The sequence below is a fragment of the Myodes glareolus genome, chromosome 2 (assembly GCF_982192425.1).
Source record: "Myodes glareolus chromosome 2, mMyoGla1.1, whole genome shotgun sequence".
Classification (NCBI taxonomy): domain Eukaryota; kingdom Metazoa; phylum Chordata; class Mammalia; order Rodentia; family Cricetidae; genus Myodes; species Myodes glareolus.
The window spans coordinates 48047782-48069321 of NC_142027.1; the positions used below are offsets into that span (position 1 = coordinate 48047782).

General features: G+C 38.4%; 1 protein-coding gene and 1 long non-coding RNA gene across 3 annotated transcripts in view; one reads left to right on the forward strand and one right to left on the reverse strand.

The window, feature by feature from the left end:
• The window catches only part of Lsamp (limbic system associated membrane protein), a 2072304-nt gene that overhangs the window by 1006625 nt on the left and 1044139 nt on the right, over nucleotides 1-21540 (forward strand). The window lies entirely within an intron of this gene.
• On the reverse strand, nucleotides 744-19738 carry LOC125392622 (uncharacterized). Its single transcript, XR_007229585.3, has 2 exons — nucleotides 19582-19738; nucleotides 744-1058 (listed from the first exon to the last, which is right to left on the reverse strand). It is a non-coding gene; the product is annotated as an uncharacterized LOC125392622 (long non-coding RNA).

The window sequence follows — 21540 nt, forward strand, 5'->3', positions numbered from 1 at the left end:
ATTACTTCACATGATTAAGTGTGACTTTGCAGTCAGGAATTCCATAAAGATTCTAAGCTAATATCAATATATCTAGGGGACTCCTGATTGCAAGAATAAGTGGGTTTCTGACTCTTATGCCTGTTCTTGGAAATCTTTCCTTCCTATTGAGTTTCTGCATCCATATTCAATATCATAGTTTTTGATTCATATTTTTACATTTTATTTTGTTATGTTTGGTTGTTATCTTTTAGAAATCTATTCTCTTTGGGTGAAAGACAGAAAGGGAGATCTGATAGGGACAGGAGAAGTAGAAAAGATGTTGGAGGAGTAGATAAACTAAGGGAAACCATGTCCAGAACAGACTGTATGAGAAAAGAATCTAATTTTAATAAAAAGAAGACAAAGAATGAAAAAAATGTGACTTAACAAATATGATTTTACTATTCAGAGTTTCAAAGTGGAAAGAGTATCTTCATTTGGATACAAATGGTAGCCAATCTAATTATATCAGTTCCTAGGTTAAGAACTTTTCTGCCTATTGAGTTGAAAACTGATCGAGGAATGATTAGGGGTATGCAGCAATGCTGGTTTTAAACTCACAGATGCAAACTCAAGAGCCAGCACAGAGGAAAAAAATTCAAGAAAAGGCAACACATACTCCAAATATTTCCAGAAGAGCTTTCAACCTTGTTTGCTCCCCAGTCTAGCCCTCTCTGTCCCATGCGGCCTCGTACATAAAGAACTCTAAGATAGCAAATGTATATCGCTCTAAGTCACTGTTTATTGCGATTGTTTCAGCAATGAGAGAAAACTAATACACCAGATGAAGCCAAACATGAAGCCAAATGTACTCGCAGCTTTTTAAGATCAAGTGTTAAAATTATGTAGCATGAGCAGACGTTATGCAGCCAAATTTTGCTTGTTTGCGATCCATAATCCTCATACTGAGGAAGGCTTTGCTGGAAATTGCATTAATAAGTCAGGGTACCATTCGTCATTAACACTTCACCGTGCAGTTGTTATCTTTCTATTGGTGGCCTAAGTCTCCCAAGTGACTCTTGGAGAATTCTCCTGCACTGAGGAAAGAATAATTTATAATTAATCTTTCAGAGTATCACTTTCAGAAAGCATGTTTGTGGAACATTTTGGAACCCTCTATATTTTACACCTGGGTTCTCACAGTATTTGCTTCCAAAATAAAGGCCAATTTATACTGAGTACATTTCTAAACCGAGTTAGAGTTTTATTAATTTAGATAATGCTTGGAGACAACACAATTTTCACTGAGAAGCTGAGAGCAATGGAGATCGCTTTGGGAGCATTTTAGAAAAACAGAGTTTCAGAAATGCACTGCCACCTGGGTACTCTCTCGTGGGCTTGGATCAGAGACACAGTTATATTTCATGGCATTGAGCTGTCTTCCAAAGGAAATACAATCCTCCCCAGTGCTTAGTCGTTTTGTGCCAGGCAATGTGTGATAATTATTGAACACGTACATTGTAACTATATGGAAAACGTGTCTGAACAATCCCATTGCACATCTGGGAAAACAGACTCCATGAGAATATGTCTCTCTTTCAGGTCATGAATTTATCAATCCTGAAAGTGGAATCACATGATGGACTAGTCTGACCTCAAAGCCCACAAACTGTGACTCCTGAAATGTATCCCTGTTACGACGACTGCGATGTTGCAGGCCTGCACATTATTTTAGTCTCTGCACACTATTTTTCAGTCTCTACTACAGAACCAGAGCTTGGTCATGATTATTTGATGGTAAATTGAATGACTGACTGCAAAAAAAGAAATTTATTTTTGGATTTTTCAATGATATTTAGGGAAACTGGTATTTTCAAATATAGTTTTAAGGATAAAATTACCTAAGCTGCAATAAAATTAAAGTTAAAAAGCAATTTTTTTTAAAAGCATACTTTTTTGAAGACAAAAAGCTGTGTGTTTTATGTCTGAATTTGATCATCTCATTTTCATCTTGGTAAAAGCCCATGTACAAACACACACACACACACACACACACATCATACACATGCACATACATACATGCATACACACATGCAAACACATATCACACACACACTCACACACACTGTAGGTTGCCATATTTACTTTTAAGAATTCACGCTTCCATATTATAGAATTTTTTTCCTTCTACATAGACTAAGCATGGAATTTCTTGGGAAACAAGACATATGCTACAAAGTGTGGAGAATTTAACACACAAATATTATAGTAGCTTTAACACATTATGGAAACTAAGCCATTATAAATTTTGTGGCAAGTACATTTTGAGTGATAGAAAAAAGTTAATGCGTCAACCCTTCTTCACATTATGAATCTTAGGGTTTATTCTCGTGAGTCATTTTAACAGCAGAGCTCCATTATAATAGACAAAGTATAATTAGATTCTAATACATAAAACATTTGAAAAATAATTTCTATCTATAGGTAAGATGGAAGCAGAGGGTCCCTGAGACCCTGGCATCCTACCTAATCACCATGTTATCTCTATAGCAATCCTGGTGTCATGGAAACCCAACATAAAAACTATTAATGTTTGTGTTATTTTGCAGAATTCTCCAAAGTACGGTGAACATTTGCAAAGTGTCATGTTGAATTTGCCTTTACATGACTTTTATTTCTCGACTCATTAAATGTGTATTTTATCTTCAGAGATTCCTCCTATTTCCAAGGTTATTCATTTTTACAAAAATATAGAAACTGAAATGTTGTGAGATATCCACCAGAGAAAACTACTAAAACATGGATTCAAGACAATAGAAACTCCTTAGTAGCCAGTCTGCAATTACATTGGGTATTTGGAAACCCAGTGCAGTCATGAGCCTTTCTCATGGTGGGCTTTTAAGCACAAAAAACGCATCCTGGGTTGACACACCCCTGCTAGCTGGTACTGTTATCCAGAAGTAGAGCTATAGAAGCCAAAGAACAAGGGTATTTCAATTTGGTACTTGCTCTTCTTGGAAAGTTCTTTGCTGGATTAGGTCTTGTTCTCATTTGGCAGCTGTTGTCTCTGCACTGGATTCCAAAGCCTGGATGGTACTTCCGTCATGATGTCAGTTGTGGTAAGATCTGGGGGCCTGTCACATTATTTTTAAAAAGGTTCAAGATTTAAAATGAAATGGCATCATTCACACAGCCTCAGTTAGAGCACTGAAGAGTTTTGAGATGTGCATCTTGCTTTGCCTGTGACAAGTGTGATGCTTATCCTTGGGGAACACATAGGAAGGGGGGATCTGATCTGGGAACCTTGTTCCCAGGAAATTCTCAGATTCGCTGAGCAGTAGGCTGAACTACAGCTGTCATTTCTGTAGTGAACAGCATTAAGAATCAAGTTCAAAACTAACTATCTTGAAGAGATGAGAATTGGTGCCCTTTATCCCTTTGTTGTTGAATATTGAAGTAAAGTGATAAAGCTTAAGATAAATTTTGTTTTGTTTTGTTTTTGTTTGCTATATGACTCTCATGAATTTCAGCTAAATACACAAAAAGATGGGGCAAAACCGGTAGCTAATTACAGCTGCTATTTTTGAACAATGATTAAATAAATATCCAAGAACCATAAAACAGCCTGTTAGTCATCCCATGGTATTGATAATAACTGTGCCAGGATTATGCTTATTTCTGCTTATGGGAGGGAAAATTGATATGAACAGAGGTTATGAAACTTTTCCAAATGATTAAATGTATGAATGTTGAGGCCAGGTTTTTCAATTAAGTCTTCCTGGCTCTAGAACCCTGTGTTAGACAGTCTCTTCCATTCTTGCTTGGGTTTAGCATCTAAGTCTTGAATAATTCACACTGCTCTATTTTGACTTGGGGCGTGCTTGGAATTGCAATCATGCACGACAACAGTGTAAGCACATCTGATCTTTTATCACAAGGAAGAAGCGTTTTATGTTGTTACTGCACCCCCAAGTGTAGAGGCCACAATCTCAGCAAGGCAATTCCTCCACTTTTATCTCTCCTCCACGACACTCTCTTTTCCTGCTTTTACTCTTCCTGATGAGTGGGTTTTAAAGTGAATTGTGATGTACTTCTATATGGACCAGAAATCGGATTGCCTGATGAAGTACATGTGCCCATTAGTTTAAAAATCCAACTGTATCACTGGAGTCCATTTCTACTTAATCTTTCAAAGTCAAGAAAACTATGGCAAGATTTCTCCAGTTTCCCTGCTGTTTCCCTGGATGATTGAACTGCCCCACATTTCCCCCAAAACACATCCAGCCATTTAACTGCTGGTACAGCAGTGGAAGATGCCTTTGGGAGGCTATGGGAAGGATGGCTATTCATAGTGAAGTGAAATAGCAGCAATACTAAAGAGGTCCCCAAGGTGGCAGCGCTCTATGATGCTTCTTGATGCAGGCATAGAAAGCCAGAGAGCATTATTTAAACAACTGAACTCAGGAGACCAGTATATTCCCACTGCCTTACACCGCATGGAAGGAAAATGCACCCACAGAGTCAAATAAACCTTTTACTGCCTTTCTGATTCCAGGGAGATAGACAGTTAATCCGCTGAAACCAGGACAAAGTGTGTCTGGGGTTATCACATAATGGCAACGGTGTCTTTTACATTATTCAAACACAGGTTTATCAAATAAAGGAAAGAGAAAATATACAAGTACGCAGAATCATCTGAATTACTATGGCCTTGCTTACTTTCCTCTCCCTTTGCAAGACTCTCCAGAATGCGTTCCTCTGCCTTAACGTGTGGAAGAGGATATGGGTGGTTAGCTATCTGTTTTGCAGCCCGAGGACTAAGAATCTATTGAAGTTAGGGCAGGGTGAGTGGTGGAAGCAAGGCTAGGATTCAAGAGGAGGGAGTAACAGCCCTAGGAATATTTGAAGTTTGGAATTATTTTGTCATTGGCACAAAGAATAAAAGAACTTCTCTACAGGAATACTGTGCTGTCTGTATATCAATTATAAATCTAAGCTTGAACTCACAGTTTCCATGTCTCCTCTCCCCATTCCTACTTTCGCTTTTATCTTCCTAAGCTTCATAAAGTCTTTTGTCCATCTTATATCAGAGACCTTTCCCCCAGCCACAGATATCTCCTTGCCCCTCTGAGCCACAGGGATATTTGCAGTGCTTTCCAAGACTGGTCTTCTTGCCTTCCTTTGTTTAGTGCAAACACTGCCTGCAGCAATTGAAACAGCCAGGATCACTGGCCTCTCCTTCATTGGAGGCTGAGAACACACGTTGGAGAGTGTTCTCTTAACTGAGCAACCTCCTTGGTAAATACTGCACAACTAAAGCAAAGGGAAACTCTGTCCAGACCTGCAACCGCTAACGGGAAGCCTCTTTCCCTCTTTCCCTATTTTATTTCACAGTTTTAAGCTTTGGAATTATTGTAAATTACACAAAAATTTGTCCATAAATGTGTTGCCTAACAAGGAAGTTAAGACTCTGGAGTCCTAAGGAATAAAAAGTACATTTGTACCATGTTTTCAAATAAATAAAACCGAAGACAAAGAAAAAAATAAATTCCTTTCAAAGGCAATGTGTGCCTTGGTTCTTTAGGAAAACCACTTTAGTAAATGATTAGGACAAAAATTACCAGAATAAAGTGAATAGCAAACACGAAGCACTTACCTATTTTCAGAAAAATGAATAAAATACATTATTGAAACACTTGTCATTCCATAGAAAAAGAAATCTCGTTTAAAGTGAGGGCATGTGAGGAACTGACATTCTTACATACCCAATTCTCTTCCAAATAATTACAGGCCAATGTTGACTGTGGGAGTTTCTAGAAAGTGACCGTGGTTTTGAAGTAGAACATCTTACATCATGAAAGGAAGAAGGCAAGAAAAGGGGACCTTGTCTAGAACTGACAAGAAAGCCACCTTCTCTTTTGTACCAGAGACTTCCACACATTAAAAACAAATCCTCAAACCAAAATAAACACATAAAAATGTGCCTGAGGAGATGAGGGAGTGGATGGGAGAAAAGAAAAACCTGCTGTTTTACTTCATCTATATTTATTCTGACCATAGAATAGTATCAGGCAGGAAAAGATAATATAGTTTTCATTTCATTTAGTCAGCATTTGTTTTCATTTATAAGTTGAAACTTCTCATCTTCCATCTTTATAACAGTTTATTGTGCAAACGTGGAGGAAGAAAGGAGGAAGGAAGGAAGAAGGGAAGGAGAGAGGGAAGAAATAAGGAAGGGATAAAGAAAGAAAGGAGGGAAAGAGAGAGGGAGGGAGGGAAGGAGGGAGGGAAGGAGGGAGGAAGGGAGGAAGGGAAGGAGGGAGGGAGGGAGGGAGGGAGGGAGGAAGGAAGGAAGGAAGGAAGGAAGGAAGGAAGGAAGGAAGGAAGGAAGGAAAAAGATGTTAAATTATTAATCTTTGCCTCCGAGGATGATTAGAGATCCAGGTTCCCTAAAATGTAAGTAGTAAGAAAAATAGGGATTTTTGTTGTTGTTTGATACAGACATGGAAATAAAACCTTGCCTACTTGATGATGGTGGGATCCCCGAGTTCCATGCTACAGGGAAGAAGGGCAGATCTTTGGACACAGACTGCCTGCTGACCAGAGCTTGCACTCATCTCTCACATCTGTTGGTTTTCTGGAGCTTTTGTACCTTGGGCACGCGTTGGTAATCTGAAGAATCTCAAAGTCAGATCCTTTCCATCAACTTTGAAGTGAAATATTCTAGGAACCATCCTTTCCCTTAATAGATCTTTATAGTCAGGAAGACAGAAACGTGGATTTCTGGAGAACAATTATTTACCTGTTAAAGCTGAGTTCTCTTGCTAACAGAAGCCCATAAAGGCCGAGTTTCCAATCCACGACTGGATGGATAAATTCCGTACTCTCTAATGCCTCTAGCACTTGATTTTTAATTTTTACATATGAATTGTGAAAGGCCACCTCTACTAGCTGCAGCCCCAAGCTGGGAACATTAATATTGATGTCCAGAATAGTTGTGAGCGCAGCTACAGGATGATTTAAGGTTGGGGCCAACATCTGAGTAAATAAATCCAGTAAACTATTCATTTAGCTTTGCATCTGAACGTTTGCAAAAATTTATTCTTAATAACATAAAAATCAACCAACACACGATTTTAACCCTTTATATTTGGCATGCATGTTTCCCTCGCCCGATCTATATTTACCTCTTATCATAAGCATGCATGAATGCAGCAAAGCTGTGTGTGGCAGAATCGCATTACATAAGTAGAAAAAACAGAACAGGAAAAAGCAGGTTTGGGCATGATGCTAGCCCCTTGAAACTTTATACTTAATTATGACCAACCACGTGAAAGTACAGAAGGAAAACTGTTGCTTGTGATGTCGGGAAGCATCTGCTGAGCCCGAGGCAAATTGCACATTAAAACTCAATTTCAATTGTGACCTAAAGGTGAAGAGAAATTCTGTGAATCTAGCTGAATTACTCTTTGAATGTCATATCCCCAGCTTCTGTGAACTGATACTCATAGGGAGAAGGCCTAAATGAAACAAAAGCCACAGGAACCAAACACAAAGCATTTAATGCCTCCCTCCACCACACGGTTTGCCCACTGTGGTTGTGTTCACAATCCAGATGTAAGAGCTGGCATGAGGAGCGATCAAAAACTCTGCTGGACCAGTGCCTGCTCCAGTGGAGATTAGATTCCTTCACATACTGTTTTCCAACACGGCTGCAGAGTATGCAATTTTATTATCAATTCAGGAGCAGAGATTATAGCCTTGGTTATCTTCATATAACTAGCAGGAAAATCAGAAAATAGTTTTGCCGCAGGGAAAAAAATACACAAAATGATGTGCCGGGCAGTGGTGGCACACGCCTTTAATCCCAGAACTCAGAAGGCAGAGACAGGTAGATCTCTGGGAGTTCGTGGCTAGCTCGGTCTAGAGTGAGTTCTAGGATAGCCAGGGTAACAGAAGCGTTATCTCAAATAATAATAACATAATAATATAATAGACAAAATAAGAAATAATGATTAAGATTGATTTGTTTGTACATGTACTTACATCACTCCTCCTCTCCCAATCTCTATCCCTCAGATGGGAAAATCAATGAAGATGGATTATAATATCCATGATTAGAAGAGGCTAATCAATCATATCAACTGAAATATACAAACATACCATAATACTACAGATTAGACTATCAGCGGGTGCAGGTGTCTGCTGAGTGAGATGACGAATGTCCGATGCATCCCAAAAGAAGGCTGAAGAACTCTAGTTGAGACTAAGTGTGATCGTCAAGCCTGGCTGCCAAACATTAACAATATTGACACATGGTTGAAATTGCAGCATGTATTTTTGTTGGTTTCTCCCAAAGCTCTGCTATAGCACATGCAGGACAAGCCTCTGGAAGGTCTCTCAGGAGACCAGACCATTCCGAACTTGACTGTGTCTGTCAATGCCCAGGAGCTCTGTGGTTAAAATGCAGATTCTGATAGAGCAGATTTAGAGGAAGACCTGAAGATCTGCACCTAAAACCAGATCCTGTGGGGAATGGCAAGGGTGTCTGTGGAATACACAGAAAAAGCAGAGCTGTAGAATGAACAATGAGTTCCTTTATACAGCTCTGATATTTTCCCTGTTGGTATAGCATGCATGGTTGCACATGGATGTGTCTGTCCATACATGATGTTGGGAGCACTAAACCTGTGGATCCAGCTGTCAAATGAAATTCTGAATGCATTTAGAGAAAATAACATTTGGTGTTCCTGTGTACCTTTCTAAACAATGGCACTGCATTTTGATAAAAGTTGAGAGTTTTGTGCAGGGGCCCCTATGACACTATTTTTTTATTCCCTTTTCCTCTCTAACAATTTCAAGAAGGAAAAAATATCTTGGATTGCTTTATTAGATAAATTTAGGCTTAACATTTGATTTCCTTTTCTAAAGCAATAGAATGGCACTCAAAACCTTCTCAGAATTCACAATGCATATTTGGTTTGGACTCTACAGCCTGCTTCAGTGCCATTCCCAAACCTATGTTGACCTTGGCACAAGTGATTTGCTTTAAAAGTCCTTCCAAAGTCTAGCTGCTAAGATTTTCCAGTTTATTTTGCAGTGTGACATTTTTGATGGTTTTTCACTGTTTTGACATTCAGCATTTCGATGAAGATTTTTTTTTACCACTTCATTCTACAGAAAAGGCTCCCAGGAAGTAGAAATATATAAAAGATCTAGTTAAGAAGGTCTGAGTTCAAATGTCAGCTCTTCCAAGTATATTCATGTAACTTTGAATATATTTACATAGCCTATGCTTCTCTTTATTGTATGTGAAATGGGAATACCAGCATGTACTTTTGTAAAATATTTCTAATGATTATATATAGTCCATGTAAAAACACTGTTATGAATGATAGAAAAAACATTATTAAACTTACTCTAAAGGGTTTCGATGAGGAACAGATCACCCTAAATTATGTAAATATTATATCTTTATACAAAGCATTCTGAGTCATTAATAAATAATAAGTTTGAACGAGTGTCTAGGCGAGACTGTTTCCATATGCTATTCCTATAGAAGCTCATATACCGTCCACATTCCTAGTTAATAGGAATGCAATAATTCTGTTTGATAAAAGATAATGGGGAAGATGGAGGCTTAAATTTATAGAAAAAAAAAGTGTGGTTCCTAAAGGAGCTTCTAGAAACAACAACAGCAACAAAAACCCTCACTGTTTCAGTATTCTTAACCTAACTCTTTGAAAAAAATAAATAAAAATCACAAAGATGAGATGAACTTTAAAAAACCAAGCTCTTGTGGCCCAAAGAGCAGAAGCCATGCTATTTGTCCAGTGCATAATCCCAGAATATAATTAGGCACTCAAATATTTATTGAAATGATTTCAACTACATTTTTCATTCACAGATGAAATATTTATTTCACAAAAAACCCTTGCATTGCAGGTTTTATTTGAAATATTTTAAGCTAGAATAAACCCCAAGACCCAGCCAAGGATATTCAGTTGGCTTTACAAGGTATCAGACTATTTACAGTACACGAACGGCTAATTCAGGAAAGTGAATGAACGAGGCTGTCTAAAGTCTACTTTTTTGTGATTAAAATATTGGTGATTAATAATTAATTCTGTCAGGAAATGTTTATGTTCCACAATCAACACGGTAGCCTTCTAAAAAGACCCTACTAAATTCCTCTTTTATGGAAAGTTATTTTATCCTTAGGGGACTTCAGTTTATTCACCTGAAAACTGGAATAGTGGTTGGCATTCACAGAAACTTAGCCATCTAGACAATTAAATTAATCTGTCTTCTAATGGGCCAGATAATTTGCCATTTAGTACATCTTCCACAAATTATTTTTTCAGTATAGTAACTTTGTAGGTCACACACCTTGAAATGGCCATTCATAAACCTCAGAGGGACAGACACTACTTAGTATTTGACAACAAAAGTAGTTAGTGAAAGTCATAAATTCTCTGTCCTCCAATTTATGGATGAATGGGTGCAGATAAGGGAACATGACAGAGGTCATACATTTGCAGAAGGATGGGTCAGTGACTGGAATCTCAGCATGATTGTTATCAGATATCACACTTTGAACCTGTATGGTATTGTGCCATGATATCTGCTGTGTTGCTCTTGGTGATGGGTGAGCAAGTCAAACACTGCAGCAAAATTGTTCCAGAGATGCCAAGCAAATCATCTTGGTGTCGGCAGCATACACAAATCACGGGGTAACGAGAACATACAAAGCCAAGGGTAGTAGGTTCCAGTTGACAAGGAGAGAGCGTAGTAGGGGAACAGTTTCTAATCTGGCACAACTGGCCTATGGATGCACACTCAACCATTTCTGAGAGCATCTTGCATTAGTCATTTGACTTTACTGAATCACACTCCCTTGTCTGTAAATTGATCGTATGTTATGAACCTCTCAGACTTGCTTTGCAGAGTAAATGGCATAATACATATAAAACCTACAATACGTCTACATGGAGTTTAAGAGGAGGTCAAAGAAAGAATAAAGAAACTCACAGGACTGGAAATTGTGTGTTGATAGTAGCCTGTAGCACAGGACCTGGAAGATCATTTACTGTTGTTATTATTCGCTGAATGCCATCTGTCTATGACTGCCTCCCTTACCTGGCTTATAAGCCCACTGACAAAAGTCTGACCTATTTGTGGTCTATGTCCCTGTAATAGCCAGGTGGTACTCTGCACACAGCAGTAATGGCCTCCTAAATCCTTCCTGAGTAGAACTTAAAGTATGTCCTTATAACTCTTGCTGGATCAGAACAGTGTGATGTTGGTAGATTAGTTAGTAGGCTGTTAGAGAGGAAAACAACATTTCCATCTTAAACCTACTAAGTCAGCAGTTCCCAGAGAGCCTGTATTGATTTGCTTTTTTAAAAAGAATAATTTCTCTTAAAAATGTGGATGAAAGACTAAGCAAATTAGATTTTGAATTTATTTACTAAGATGGAGTCCCTGATTAGTCCCTGCTTTAAACCATCACACCTCCATGCTGCTGGGCCTTCTAAACATTAATACTAATGATGAGGCTGGCTTCTGGCAGAGCCTGGTGGATGTGGCATTTCATAATTCAGATGTGAAAGTAAAAAGGACTCATGATTTCAACTCCAGTGCCCTTGCTGTTCCATTTGAGGAAGAGAGAAAGTAGGATAAAAGAAAAGGTTGGAGGACTGATATTCTTTTTTTCTTAAATAATCTGGTGACAAAGGTCCAGACTATTATTTGGGAGAAAGCACTTAAATTTCCAATATCAGTTTTAATAATACTTGTACTTTTATAGACATATTTTTAGTATTTGTTTGTGGTTGTTGTCGACTTTTTCTTTCATTTTCTTATGCAATAAACATTTCTTTGGCCTGCAAGGTGACTCAATGGGCAAGAGAGATTACCGCCAGGTCTGATGACCTGGGATTGCTCTCTGGAATTCACATGGTAAAGGAGGAGAGCTAACTCTCCTAAGTTAACCTCTGACCTCCACGCCTTTGCACCCCATGACATACACGATAAATAAAAGTTAAGATAAATACATATGAAAGCCTAGTATTCTAACTGGACAGGGTGTATTCATAAACAAAACAATCTCTTTCCTCAGGCAGAATCTTGAAATGACTCTCTTTGGTTTATGTGGAAGCCATTTTTAGTTACCTTACCCAACTGATGATAATGGCTCATCAACACGAATCAGGCAGTGCTCTGCGCGGGCTGCCTCTTCTATCAATGCACACAGCTCTTACTGCGTTGAACTAGTAGCAGTGCATGCTGAAAGAAGTGTACTGAAAGGGAGCAACGTCGGGGGGACGTGGGGACACTTGGGCGCGGGGAAGGTGTGTCACCATAAGAAGAAGAATAAAATAAATCTGGGAGGCAGAAGAGAACAAGGAGAGAAATTACAGTGGAAACATTAGTATCTTCAAAGGATATAGTGTCCACACCCATGGAAAGTGGTGAGGAAAACTGGGGACATAAACCTGTCCCTAATTGAGCAAGCTTGGTACACCTTATCAGGGGTTGTGGGCCTGGTCTTGCATTACAGCGTAAGCTCCTGGAGTGCAGTGATACAGCGTGGTCTTGTTTATTGCTGTCCCCACAGCGCCTAATGAAGGCTAAATAAGACCTCAGGGAGTGAAGGGGAGCAAGGTGTGGAATGGAATAGGTACAGAAAATTTTGATAAGAAACCTGTTTTTCTTTGAGACAAAGTGCTCTGGCTGTGTGGGAGATGTGGTTACTCATAGAGAGCGACACTGGTGAGGGGGACTTGTTAGCAGACCATTGAATAAATCCCGGGGATGGAAGAGAGCTTTTTGGTGGGGAATTAGGGAGAATGGAGCTTCAGCCATTGGAAGCACCTTTTCTAGGGTCTCTTTAACCTTTAAATGGTAAACTGTTTGTTGTTTCCTGAATTTTTTGTTAATGTTATTGTTTATTTGCTGATTGTTTGCTTTTTTCTTTGTCCAGAGTTCTAGAATTTATTTCTTTTTTGTTTCCCTTTTCCTAAAACAAATTTTCCTACCTCCAAATGTGTATTTTTCTTCACAAAGTCAGTATCAGTTATCCAGAAATACTATAATGGTAGTCATGTTTTAGTATTTGTAGATCTTTGTAAAACATTTACTCTGAAGAGCCACTGACATTTCTTTTAATAAATCTTACTTGAGCAATCAGCATCGGTTCGGTATTGGAACACAGGTAAACACTTGTTCATCCTGTGATCATTAGGACCTAATTCTTTCTAAAAATTCTTCTTCTGCCCTTGCTTTTCTCCAATATTCTTTCTGCTTTGGGGTTGTTGGTCACCTCTCTCTATTCCGCAGGGGGTCACTGCCTACTGTATCTTTTTACTCCCTGCTTGTTTATTTTTCATGGACACAATCAATATTTTCTCTGCTCCCCTGCACCAATGAAGGATTTTTAAAAATTTTGTACACTGGAAAGTTATTTTCTGTTTAAGTCCACATTAAAAAAATATTGTCACATTTCAAATTGTCATGAAGTTTTTATATTATACCATTAAAAAATGTCCTGATGAAGCAGATAGATGAGGGCCAAGCATGATAGACATACACATTATCATAACTATCATCGTTTCTGTCATGGTTACTATTGCTGTGATAAAACACCATGAGCAAGGAAACTTGGGGAGAGAAGATTGGACTTACACTTTCTCACCATAGTTCATCCTTGAAGAAAGTCATTGCAGGAACACAAGCAAGGCAGACACCTAAAGTCAGGAGCTGATGCAGAGGACAAGGGGGTTGTTGCTTACTGACGGGCTCCTCAGTGTTGCTCAGCCTGCTCTCTTATAGAACACAGGACCACCAACCCAGGGGTGGCAGCATTCGCAATAGGCTGTCCCCTTCTGTCAATCACTGATTAAGAAAATGTCCTACAGTTTTGACTAAAAGCAAATGTTATGGAGGCTTTTCTCAACTGAGGCCCCTGCCCTCTGAGATTGTAGCTTGTGTCAGGCTTTTGCTTCATATAATCCCAAGAACTTCTCTCACTAAGCTTCCTAAACTTGTGCTACCCTTGTGAGGAAATGTCAGAAGGACTGCCTTTATCAAAGCTGGTGGTCAGCTTAAGGATGAACGTTGAGGTCATGTACTTGATGTTTAGGATCGTCTGAGAACACTTTGGGTAGGAGACGGGCTCCAGACATGCCTCTTGGTCAATAGAAAGAACCTTGACGTTGAGATCTACAGAGTATTGAAAACTTCATGTAGAAATATTTCTGTAATTTTGTCTGGATAGGATGCTCCTTCTCTCTCTCTCTCTCTCTCTCTCTCTCTCTCTCTCTCTCTCTCTCTGTGTGTGTGTGTGTGTGTGTGTGTGTGTGTGTGTGTGTGTGTGTCTGTCTGTCTGTCTTCTGGCTCTGTCTCTTCCTCTTGCCCACTCTCTCTCTTTCACACACAATGTACACAGATTCCCTACTTTGTCTCCATTCTTGACACCCCACTTGTCATGATGGGTAGTTTCTAACTTGGGAGTCTTTTCCTATCTTTGTTCTTTGTCATTGGAAGTCAAAAACTTTTAAGCACTTCTAAGTGCTTCTCCAACTTTCATTTGTAAAATAATTACTTGGGGTTTCCTTTTAAACTTAAGGTTCTAATTAGGTACAGCTGGAGTAGAATTTAGCATTGTCTATTTCTAGTAATTTTTTTTACAGAATATTGATGCCACTAGCTAATGAACCACAAATATCAAATTTAGAGGCTACATCTTTTTTATCTGTCCTAAAGAATGACTAAAGAATAGCAAGATCCTCATCTCTCTGCTCTTATAGAGATAATTGACCATTTTCCTACATGACACTGAGAACAAAAGCTTTATCTTATATCTACCCTTCAATTCTTGAAGCCTAGTGAGATGTTTGACATATCAGAGATAACAGATATATGTTGAGTGTAAGGATATATATGTGCATTCATGGGGCTTAAATGTCAACTACAGTAAAATTTAGGTATCAAATGTTGAGAAAAGAAATTACTAAAATTATACTCCATAAAAAATTTATTTAGAAACTGTATAACAGGATTTTAGTGAAATGAGCAGCATTTTTTCTTAGTTTGTAAGACACAATTAGGCTGAAGAATAGTGCTGCAGTAGTAGCTACAACAACACACACACACATATACCCCATGTACTTGCACAGACATTTGTAGATACTATACACACACCATCAAAGGATGCACTCCGTCTTGCTTTGATACAACAGAAGGCTTGTGCAAGGTGAAGGCGATTTGAAGGAAAGCAGAATCTTGTCCCATTGATGCTGCAGACTTGTTGGTGATAACAACTAAAGACATGTGGGAGAGGGGGAGGAAACTTGTATTTCTAAGAAATAAGTAGGTACTGATATTTAACATTCCTTGTTAATTTAGCATTATTAGTTTAACATTAACAAGTATATTCTTGAGGTTGGGTGTAGGGAAGTAGCCTTGACCAAAGCAGTTCTTGCCAGGGTAGGGGAGTGGGGTTTTTGAAATATTAGTAAAGAATATGAAGGCGATAGAAAGTAATAAGTACAGAATAATAAGTAAATAATAAGAACAGCAACCATAGAAAGTACCAGAAATGCATTTCAATGATTACTAAAATTGCCTGCATTTATTTTTCCATAGCTTTTTATACCCAATGTAAATGGTGGGGGAATGTAACAAAAGAATTTATTATCATGATACAAAGGACAACTCAAACAATCAATCGCTTTAACACTCTGAGACATCGATCACAATATACCTGCTCTAGACCACATATCCTAAAGACAGTCACTCCCCAGGTGACCTCATAGTCAGAAAAGAAAAATTAAAAATACATTTACATATCCTGACTACCTGTCAGGATGATATGGATCTTCTTGTATGAGTTATTTTGATATTAAAAGAGTCAAGCAATGACATCCTGAGTTGGGTAGTGCAACTATGCTTGTCAACCATTTGAACCACCTCCAACTTTCCGTCCATCACACAAGGCAGAAATGGGCCCACATTTTTGGGCCTCCACAGTAGGGAAGAACCTCTCATTGCCAACTACAAACATTGCTGCAAGCATTTTTGACATCTCAGAAACCTAGCTTAACTAAGAAATCTAAAGAACATTGTGTATGTAAGGTGAAGAAGTCTGGGAAAACTATGATTCTTGCCTCCACTTACCTTCCCATTTCAAGTAAAAACAAAGAGGATGCAAGGACATGGCTGAGTGAAGATCATCAGAAGCTTCAGGAATGTGCTACATCATGTCACATTCACAGGGTTCCTGATGCCCACTTTAGTTGCAACCACAAAGAGTAGAATGCATACCAAATAAGCATGTACCATGGGCTGCTACCAATGGCATGGCATTGTGAAAGGACTGAGGGCAGAACCTCTGAGGAGATACCCCAATGTCATGCCCATAAAGATATTTAAACAAAAATCAAAATTTTCTTTGTGGCATTTCATGTGCTACCTTTTATCACTTTTTCTATATTTCTGTTTCCCAGTACCTCTTTGAATCTTATAACAAAGCAACATTGCTGAAATAAAGCTGAAACATGCTTGCAAATGTGTTTATAATTTCAATACTCTCTCCAACTCATCTTTTCCTGTTGTTGCATCAAATTAGCCATACAAGATATCTTTGCCAGAAGAATCACCCTACACACCCATGTGGCTTCCTAAAAGTAGCCCCATAGATACCACATCGGTGAAGTCCAGAAAAACCATTAGTATGATATCCAATCAAAGTTTTCTCTGAGTGAGGATACGAAACATATTTGTTAGCTGAAGGGCATAGGATTAATTGTGATCCTCAGTGTTTCCACACAGAGAGAGGCAAGTGTACCTCTGTGGCTAAGGAATACTTGGAAAACGAATTACCTAGCTAATAGGCTAGATGTGTGTTTTTTAACTTCCTTTACTCTAATGTAGAGCAAGAGATGGAAGGGTTAAAGATGTGACAACTGGCTCAGATGTGACATATTCTATTTCATTCTGGAGTGTTTTTAGTGTCATCTGTGGAATTTGTTGCTTATTTCGCTTTCTTTGTTTGCAGGCTTAGGGAATTAGTCATGTTCTCAGGGAAAACCAGATAGTGTTCATAAATCATCAGCTCTCTGGGTCATTCATTTTAAACCATCTCAAAGTTCCTTTCCCTTCCCAAAGTTCTTATCACATACTGGCTGAGAGACAAAATGGATGACTACACTCTCCTTTAGATAGACAGTTTTTCACATAATTTAAAACCCCACCAGACAAGTAATTATACATCATCTCCCCTAGGTATCTTTCCCCAAGAAAGCAAAAATCCACGCTGAGTTTCATATGAGGCAGTACGTGTTGGCGGATGCCATGGCTAAAGAGTTATGTCTTGTGGTACTTATTTGCAAAGGACCATAATCCATGTGTCAGAGACTACCGAGCACGTTAGTATCATATATGAAACAAAGAGATTAATGATCTACTCATGTTTTCCTAACAAAGAAATACTAAACCACAGTGGAAGAATGAATAAAATTGCAGGGATGAACAATGAGCTAGAGTATCAGAATAATTAAGATTGCAATTTTATCTATAAGTCACACAAACTCTTCTCGTCAACTATTAAGTGTGTAAAAATATAGCAGGTCTCCTGGCCCTCGGAACACATTTTTCATTCATACAGCAAGGAAAATAATTCTGTCTTCCAAGCTTTCTTTCTTTTCTGAATAGTGTAGGGTGGGAGGAGGAGATAGAATTAAATATTAGCTCAGCTTGGAACATAGCGAGCCCTTATTAAACATTTATCATTATCATCATTATTATTTCATTTTTCAAAGCATCAAACTAGATTATGAATTTCTAAACTTTTCATTATTGAATATCCATTTTTTCCAAGTGCCCTATCACTGGGAGTATTTTTATAGCAAAACACAGTGCATTAATCAAGTAATAATTAAATTGAACTCCCATTTATTTTTTTTAGCTGTTCAAAGACATCGAACCATCAATTAGAACTTCAGATGTTTGTGATAAAGAGTGTCAATCATAAAGTAAACACTCCAACTTAAAGACTGTACAGTCTTATCTTAGATGTATATAACTGGTTAATAATACCAGAAGTCAACAGATGACCAGAGACCATGGTCAAGGACTAACATCCTGAAAGTGGCTGTATTTCATGATTCAGATTTTTTGATGACCTGAAGAGTCACAATGAAGGTACGTGTATGATTTCAGGGAGCTTGAAGGTATCAATACTCTTTTAATAATTCCATCAAAATGATACCAGCAATATAGCCTTATAAACTAGATCTTAAAATCATTCACGAATAATAAGACAATTTTTTGATGTGTTACCCAGTCAACAAAGATTTCCCATAAGCCCTATAAGTATTTGTTTACATATGATATAAATGAAATAGTTGAACTGGAGCAGAAAATAAGAGGATAAACATCTTTGAGCAATGTGTTCCTCAGGACAACCACAAGAGTCACAGGCATGGGCATGTGACTCCCTGGTAGAGTGCTTGTGTAGCAAGCCTGAGGCATTGGCTTTAATTCCTAGGACTGCAGAACAAAAGCACAAGTAGAATTTAAAATGGGAGAAGGATGGCCAATTTAACTAATTCGTCGTTCCCCAATAGGACTGACCAAGCCTGAAGTCACTGTGCACCAAGTCAGCAGTAATTTGTTTTAAGAGTAGAGAATGTCACTTTGGGTTGATTTTTGTCTCAGTGAACTTTTCTCAATCTGTGTACACAGAGTGTTTTAAGAAGCACTCTCATTTGCTTTACTGAGCATTGATTGCCCTCCTTTTTTTCCCATTTCACACGACTCCACCACTGGCACTAACCGTTCTCTCTAAGACTCACAAGTTCTTGCAGACAGAAGAGCACAATCACCCCGGAATGTGACTAGGCAAGGAAAGGCTATGCTCCCTTCTTCACATACAGAACTCTGATTAGAAAGGTGAGACATAGGACATACTTTTTCCCTACGGTCTATGGTGTCTGGGACCATTTGTAAGACATATTTTCCGGTACTCATCACTAAAAAGAGTGGTGAGCCTTGAACAACATTTCCTATGCATTGGAGCCATCAGCAGCAAAAGGCAGGGATAACTGATGGAGAGCTACAATGCAACTCCAATGTGTCCCTGATAGACTACAGACACTAAATATATGAACATATATTTTTCCATCTCTCAAAGGAAGCAAGTTAGAATATATAATTTCTTCCTTTTAAAATTAATTTATTAATTCAGACATCTCAAAGTTCTGCATGTTAATTAATGAGCGAAGAATTTTAAGGAATGTTGTTGCAAGTATGATATGATACAAGTATGGATATGACCCAAAATCTGCTGTCAGTTCAACCCTCGCTGTTTTTGCAACATCAGTGTACTAGCTAGCTATTTAAGTTAAGGTTCCACCTCCGCACCATTTCTGTAACAACAACATAACTACTTTCTTGTGCTAATCCAGAAATCAAAGGGCCCATCATACCCAAACCAGCCAGAGCCACAAAAAGTTGGTATACTCCACATTCTTTCCTCCCCCAGAAAGGGAAGGGGCAATCTGTCTCTAGCAAGAGCAATAGATCTATTGTATAAACAATACATTGAAATCCTGTTACCTTTTACACATTTCCATAATTTCCCCTGCTGCTTCTGCTAATTAATTACCAATGCGATTTATGTGTAGACAAGGGGGTTTGTCTGCTTCATAGCCCATCTGCTTCTTAGTCACCTTGTTGTGAAGTCATGGCAAGGCAGAGCTGCTGAGAAAGCTGCCATTCCCATGGCAACCTGCTATGTCACAAACATAGGAGTGGGAGCTCATTGTAGTTTAAAGGAGAACTCGGCTAGTGTCTGCTGTGTGGGGTGACACGGGTTCTTAATAAAACATGCAGTTATTTGTTCATTTATATGCTTATATAAATGTATGCACATATGCATATACATATAACACAAGAGAGAAAGAATCTTCTTAAGGAATGTGGCTGCAATAACCTTTCTGACAGTTACTAAATTCAAGATAAACATTTGTATGTTAGGAGTACAATAAAAATATGTACTTCTATTTGCATGATAAGTTCTTTGAAATACAATATTGATCTTCATAATTTTCTGATCCACAAACTATGAATTTCTCCCTTCATCAATTATTGTTCTGTCAATTTCTGTTAACTACTCAATGATAAATTGAGAATTCACTATGCATAGCCCCCTAGAGTCACCATTCCGTGGCTTTCAGATTATTGTCCCCATTTTACAGATGACAAAACTGATGCTTAAAGACGAAGGAATTCCCCAGTGAGATAAGGTCATAGTGAGGATGGGGCGAAGTGGACTGGGTACTGAGCCCACAGCTTTGCCTGCAAAGCCCAGCTCTTCCCTCTCACCACCCTTCCTGATTCTGTACTCTCTACCTCACAATGGCAAATTTGCTGGAGTTGCTTGCTGACGGAGCATCCACAGTGATAAGCTGGTGTCGCAAAGTATTTCCAGATTTTGAACACTACTGAAATTTCAGCAATAAAAGAATTATAACATAGTTATAATTATAACATAGTTGAACTTACTTTGTCCAGCTCTGTTCTTTTATAGATAATCTTAGTTGTAGTAAAGAACTGACCCACGGCAACTGAGAATTGCCTGCTTTGATCATTTGTAATAGCAGCTAGAAGCCATCTTTCAACAAGGTGGTTGGACCCATTGCACCCTCTTTGGAGTCTGAAAATTGCAGTGGTAGTATATTCTAGCAACACAGGGTCTTTGCTCTGCTCTGCAGTAGTTTGATATTGCCAGCAGAGGGATAGACAGCCATCCTGCAAGAGCAAGAGCAGGAAAGCAGAGATCTGGTTTTAAATATTAATATTGTAGTTATATTTAACTCCTTGACTTGAAGATTTAAAACTAGCAACAGCTCCCTTAAAATTCACCTTCAACTTTTGCTACAATGAAAAGTTCATTTGGTTACACTCAAGTAAACTATATATTAATTCAATTATTTATGAGTATAATTAAGTGATTTTTTCTTTTGTTTTCTTATTCTGTTTTTTTTATTTCCTGATATTAATATTATTTTTATACTGTTAATATTTCTTAGTTATTTTAATATCTATCCCCCAGCACAGATGATGAATTTCCTGGTCTATGTTTTTACCAGGCTTGAGCAAGCAAACAGTTTCTCCCCTGCAGATTGCCTCCATTTGTAAAGTAGGCCAAACACAGCAATGGGGATTATGCCATTTAGCCATAAACTGTCTCTGCAAAAGGTATAGTCAAACACAGAAGACGATGGTGGATTCTGAAATCGACCCACAGAAGCTGTTGCCATAAGTTCTTATCAGCCTCTTATTTTTGTCCTTGGATGGTTGGTTAACTACTTAGTCAGTTGTAGGAAACAGGTTATAAATACTGCGTCCTGCAAGTTGTGCATCTCTCCACCTGTCAGAGCTGGGGAAACAACAGTTGCTGGGCATTGAGCATGTGTATTTACACTGGACAGCGGTGAAAGCAATGAAGTCGGTGTGCAGAATGAGAGCTGGGTAGATGCCAAACAAGTCAAGGGGACGGAGTCAAAGATCACA